This window comes from Lithobates pipiens, unplaced genomic scaffold (genome assembly GCF_037356315.1).
Source record: "Lithobates pipiens isolate NorthernLeopardFrog02 unplaced genomic scaffold, aLitPip1_a1.2 Scaffold_1, whole genome shotgun sequence".
Classification (NCBI taxonomy): domain Eukaryota; kingdom Metazoa; phylum Chordata; class Amphibia; order Anura; family Ranidae; genus Lithobates; species Lithobates pipiens.
Genome location: NW_027507685.1, coordinates 62,241,575 through 62,246,574, shown reverse-complemented (window position 1 = coordinate 62,246,574; position 5,000 = coordinate 62,241,575). Strand labels below are relative to the sequence as shown.

The 5,000-nt window shown below is 41.7% G+C and overlaps 9 non-coding genes across 9 annotated transcripts; 4 read left to right on the top strand and 5 right to left on the bottom strand.

Moving 5' to 3' along the window:
* Nucleotides 1-525: 525 nt before the first annotated feature.
* TRNAR-UCG (transfer RNA arginine (anticodon UCG)) lies at nt 526-598 on the bottom strand. Its single transcript has one exon. It is a non-coding gene; the product is annotated as a tRNA-Arg (tRNA).
* A 272-nt stretch (nt 599-870) lies between these two features.
* Nucleotides 871-980, top strand: TRNAL-CAA (transfer RNA leucine (anticodon CAA)). Its single transcript has 2 exons — nt 871-908; nt 935-980. It is a non-coding gene; the product is annotated as a tRNA-Leu (tRNA).
* Nucleotides 981-1,596: 616 nt separating this feature from the next.
* Nucleotides 1,597-1,669, bottom strand: TRNAR-UCG (transfer RNA arginine (anticodon UCG)). Its single transcript has one exon. It is a non-coding gene; the product is annotated as a tRNA-Arg (tRNA).
* A 272-nt stretch (nt 1,670-1,941) lies between these two features.
* On the top strand, nt 1,942-2,051 carry TRNAL-CAA (transfer RNA leucine (anticodon CAA)). Its single transcript has 2 exons — nt 1,942-1,979; nt 2,006-2,051. It is a non-coding gene; the product is annotated as a tRNA-Leu (tRNA).
* Nucleotides 2,052-2,667: 616 nt separating this feature from the next.
* On the bottom strand, nt 2,668-2,740 carry TRNAR-UCG (transfer RNA arginine (anticodon UCG)). Its single transcript has one exon. It is a non-coding gene; the product is annotated as a tRNA-Arg (tRNA).
* Nucleotides 2,741-3,012: 272 nt separating this feature from the next.
* Nucleotides 3,013-3,122, top strand: TRNAL-CAA (transfer RNA leucine (anticodon CAA)). The gene is made up of 2 exons: nt 3,013-3,050; nt 3,077-3,122. It is a non-coding gene; the product is annotated as a tRNA-Leu (tRNA).
* A 616-nt stretch (nt 3,123-3,738) lies between these two features.
* Nucleotides 3,739-3,811, bottom strand: TRNAR-UCG (transfer RNA arginine (anticodon UCG)). Its single transcript has one exon. It is a non-coding gene; the product is annotated as a tRNA-Arg (tRNA).
* Nucleotides 3,812-4,083: 272 nt separating this feature from the next.
* On the top strand, nt 4,084-4,193 carry TRNAL-CAA (transfer RNA leucine (anticodon CAA)). The gene is made up of 2 exons: nt 4,084-4,121; nt 4,148-4,193. It is a non-coding gene; the product is annotated as a tRNA-Leu (tRNA).
* Nucleotides 4,194-4,809: 616 nt separating this feature from the next.
* On the bottom strand, nt 4,810-4,882 carry TRNAR-UCG (transfer RNA arginine (anticodon UCG)). The gene has a single exon. It is a non-coding gene; the product is annotated as a tRNA-Arg (tRNA).
* Nucleotides 4,883-5,000: the final 118 nt, after the last annotated feature.

Below are 5,000 nucleotides of genomic sequence, written 5' to 3'. Positions count from 1 at the left end.
CCAAAAACTTTGCACATCCTACATAAAGATCAAATTCTTGAGGAAAATCTGCTAGACCATGCTGTTAAATCTCTCATTTAAAGTGCAACTTTAGTCAGAAAAGTAAGTCCTGCTACATCTCTTCCGGTTGTCCCATTTTGCATATATACTCATGTAAAACATTAAAAAATATGCTTCTATACACTTTGAAATCCAGTAATACGCTGTTTCAACCTGCTCTGCACATACTCAGTTGCTCTCCCATTTTAGGCATATTTAAGTTATGACACCAGCCATTTGATGATTTGATAGTTTGGTTGAGAACACAAGCAAATGGGACAGTTATCAATCCCGGGATTCCATGCATGTAACTGTGTTTTGAAACCCTTAAATCAATTGGTTTACTTCCACTTTATGATTTATTTCTGTTTGGAGGCTCTGGGCTTCAGCAAATTGGAAGCCTCCAGCAAGAAGCACGTTGTTATGGCTAAAGCAAGAAGTTACGAGTGAAGGTCACAGGAAGGAACTGGAAAGCAGCATAGAAAACGACCACGAAGGGACTCGAACCCTCAATCTTCTGATCCGAAGTCAGACGCCTTATCCATTAGGCCACGCGGTCTGCCACAAGGCCATGATTCTGGTTTGTGGCGCCCGGATCAACCAAACACTCGAAGATCACCTGGGACATCTTCTACTTTTTTTGCTCAAGGAGATTTGGTAGAAAGGATCTGAAATGTATGACTTGGTGCAAGGTCATGCTTTAAGAAGTGCATTTGCAAAAGGGCCTAGGTTCAGAGTGTTCATACAGCTCCTTGACAATGGTAATAGATCAATAGAGTACTACGAGTAGATGATATTTCCAGAGGAAGCCATAGCACCTCAATATATCTTGTCAGGATGGCCGAGTGGTCTAAGGCGCCAGACTCAAGAGCTGTTTCTTCACATTGTGTGGGTGTTCTGGTCTCCAAATGGAGGCGTGGGTTCAAATCCCACTTCTGACAATCTGTTTACACATTTAGCTTGAACTACAATCACCACTCCCGCTGTGTTTTCATGCTACCATGTCACCGACAAAAAAACATGAAAAAAAATCCAAAAACTTTGCACATCCTACATAAAGATCAAATTCTTGAGGAAAATCTGCTAGACCATGCTGTTAAATCTGTCATTTAAAGTGCAACTTTAGTCAGAAAAGTAAGTCCTGCTACATCTCTTCCGGTTGTCCCATTTTGCATATATACTCATGTAAAACATTTAAAAATATGGTTCTATACACTTTGAAATCCAGTAATACGCTGTTTCAACCTGCTCTGTACATACTCAGTTGCTCTCCCATTTTAGGCATATTTAAGTTATGACACCAGCCATTTGATGATTTGATAGTTTGGTTGAGAACACAAGCAAATGGGACAGTTATCAATCCCGGGATTCCAGGCATGTAACTGTGTTTTGAAACCCTTAAATCAATTGGTTTACTTCCACTTTATGATTTACTTCTGTTTGGAGGCTCTGGGCTTCAGCAAATTGGAAGCCTCCAGCAAGAAGCACGTTGTTATGGCTAAAGCAAGAATTTACGAGTGAAGGTCACAGGAAGGAACTGGAAAGCAGCATAGAAAACGACCACGAAGGGACTCGAACCCTCAATCTTCTGATCCGAAGTCAGACGCCTTATCCATTAGGCCACGCGGTCTGCCACAAGGACATGATCCTGGTTTGTGGCGCCCGGATCAACCAAACACTCGAAGATCACCTGGGACATCTTCTACTTTTTTTGCTCAAGGAGATTTGGTAGAAAGGATCTGAAATGTATGACTTGGTGCAAGGTCATGCTTTAAGAAGTGCATTTGCAAAATGGCCTAGGTTCAGAGTGTTCATACAGCTCCTTGACAATGGTAATAGATCAATAGAGTACCACGAGTAGATGATATTTCCAGAGGAAGCCATAGCACCTCAATATATCTTGTCAGGATGGCCGAGTGGTCTAAGGCGCCAGACTCAAGAGCTGTTTCTTCACATTGTGTGGGTGTTCTGGTCTCCAAATGGAGGCGTGGGTTCAAATCCCACTTCTGACAATCTGTTTACACATTTAGCTTGAACTACAATCACCACTCCCGCTGTGTTTTCATGCTACCATGTCACCGACAAAAAAACATGAAAAAAAATCCAAAAACTTTGCACATCCTACATAAAGATCAAATTCTTGAGGAAAATCTGCTAGACCATGCTGTTAAATCTCTCATTTAAAGTGCAACTTTAGTCAGAAAAGTAAGTCCTGCTACATCTCTTCCGGTTGTCCCATTTTGCATATATACTCATGTAAAACATTAAAAAATATGCTTCTATACACTTTGAAATCCAGTAATACGCTGTTTCAACCTGCTCTGCACATACTCAGTTGCTCTCCCATTTTAGGCATATTTAAGTTATGACACCAGCCATTTGATGATTTGATAGTTTGGTTGAGAACACAAGCAAATGGGACAGTTATCAATCCCGGGATTCCATGCATGTAACTGTGTTTTGAAACCCTTAAATCAATTGGTTTACTTCCACTTTATGATTTATTTCTGTTTGGAGGCTCTGGGCTTCAGCAAATTGGAAGCCTCCAGCAAGAAGCACGTTGTTATGGCTAAAGCAAGAAGTTACGAGTGAAGGTCACAGGAAGGAACTGGAAAGCAGCATAGAAAACGACCACGAAGGGACTCGAACCCTCAATCTTCTGATCCGAAGTCAGACGCCTTATCCATTAGGCCACGCGGTCTGCCACAAGGCCATGATTCTGGTTTGTGGCGCCCGGATCAACCAAACACTCGAAGATCACCTGGGACATCTTCTACTTTTTTTGCTCAAGGAGATTTGGTAGAAAGGATCTGAAATGTATGACTTGGTGCAAGGTCATGCTTTAAGAAGTGCATTTGCAAAAGGGCCTAGGTTCAGAGTGTTCATACAGCTCCTTGACAATGGTAATAGATCAATAGAGTACTACGAGTAGATGATATTTCCAGAGGAAGCCATAGCACCTCAATATATCTTGTCAGGATGGCCGAGTGGTCTAAGGCGCCAGACTCAAGAGCTGTTTCTTCACATTGTGTGGGTGTTCTGGTCTCCAAATGGAGGCGTGGGTTCAAATCCCACTTCTGACAATCTGTTTACACATTTAGCTTGAACTACAATCACCACTCCCGCTGTGTTTTCATGCTACCATGTCACCGACAAAAAAACATGAAAAAAAATCCAAAAACTTTGCACATCCTACATAAAGATCAAATTCTTGAGGAAAATCTGCTAGACCATGCTGTTAAATCTGTCATTTAAAGTGCAACTTTAGTCAGAAAAGTAAGTCCTGCTACATCTCTTCCGGTTGTCCCATTTTGCATATATACTCATGTAAAACATTTAAAAATATGGTTCTATACACTTTGAAATCCAGTAATACGCTGTTTCAACCTGCTCTGTACATACTCAGTTGCTCTCCCATTTTAGGCATATTTAAGTTATGACACCAGCCATTTGATGATTTGATAGTTTGGTTGAGAACACAAGCAAATGGGACAGTTATCAATCCCGGGATTCCAGGCATGTAACTGTGTTTTGAAACCCTTAAATCAATTGGTTTACTTCCACTTTATGATTTACTTCTGTTTGGAGGCTCTGGGCTTCAGCAAATTGGAAGCCTCCAGCAAGAAGCACGTTGTTATGGCTAAAGCAAGAATTTACGAGTGAAGGTCACAGGAAGGAACTGGAAAGCAGCATAGAAAACGACCACGAAGGGACTCGAACCCTCAATCTTCTGATCCGAAGTCAGACGCCTTATCCATTAGGCCACGCGGTCTGCCACAAGGACATGATCCTGGTTTGTGGCGCCCGGATCAACCAAACACTCGAAGATCACCTGGGACATCTTCTACTTTTTTTGCTCAAGGAGATTTGGTAGAAAGGATCTGAAATGTATGACTTGGTGCAAGGTCATGCTTTAAGAAGTGCATTTGCAAAATGGCCTAGGTTCAGAGTGTTCATACAGCTCCTTGACAATGGTAATAGATCAATAGAGTACCACGAGTAGATGATATTTCCAGAGGAAGCCATAGCACCTCAATATATCTTGTCAGGATGGCCGAGTGGTCTAAGGCGCCAGACTCAAGAGCTGTTTCTTCACATTGTGTGGGTGTTCTGGTCTCCAAATGGAGGCGTGGGTTCAAATCCCACTTCTGACAATCTGTTTACACATTTAGCTTGAACTACAATCACCACTCCCGCTGTGTTTTCATGCTACCATGTCACCGACAAAAAAACATGAAAAAAAATCCAAAAACTTTGCACATCCTACATAAAGATCAAATTCTTGAGGAAAATCTGCTAGACCATGCTGTTAAATCTCTCATTTAAAGTGCAACTTTAGTCAGAAAAGTAAGTCCTGCTACATCTCTTCCGGTTGTCCCATTTTGCATATATACTCATGTAAAACATTAAAAAATATGCTTCTATACACTTTGAAATCCAGTAATACGCTGTTTCAACCTGCTCTGCACATACTCAGTTGCTCTCCCATTTTAGGCATATTTAAGTTATGACACCAGCCATTTGATGATTTGATAGTTTGGTTGAGAACACAAGCAAATGGGACAGTTATCAATCCCGGGATTCCATGCATGTAACTGTGTTTTGAAACCCTTAAATCAATTGGTTTACTTCCACTTTATGATTTATTTCTGTTTGGAGGCTCTGGGCTTCAGCAAATTGGAAGCCTCCAGCAAGAAGCACGTTGTTATGGCTAAAGCAAGAAGTTACGAGTGAAGGTCACAGGAAGGAACTGGAAAGCAGCATAGAAAACGACCACGAAGGGACTCGAACCCTCAATCTTCTGATCCGAAGTCAGACGCCTTATCCATTAGGCCACGCGGTCTGCCACAAGGCCATGATTCTGGTTTGTGGCGCCCGGATCAACCAAACACTCGAAGATCACCTGGGACATCTTCTACTTTTTTTGCTCAAGGAGATTTGGTAGAAAGGATCTGAAATGT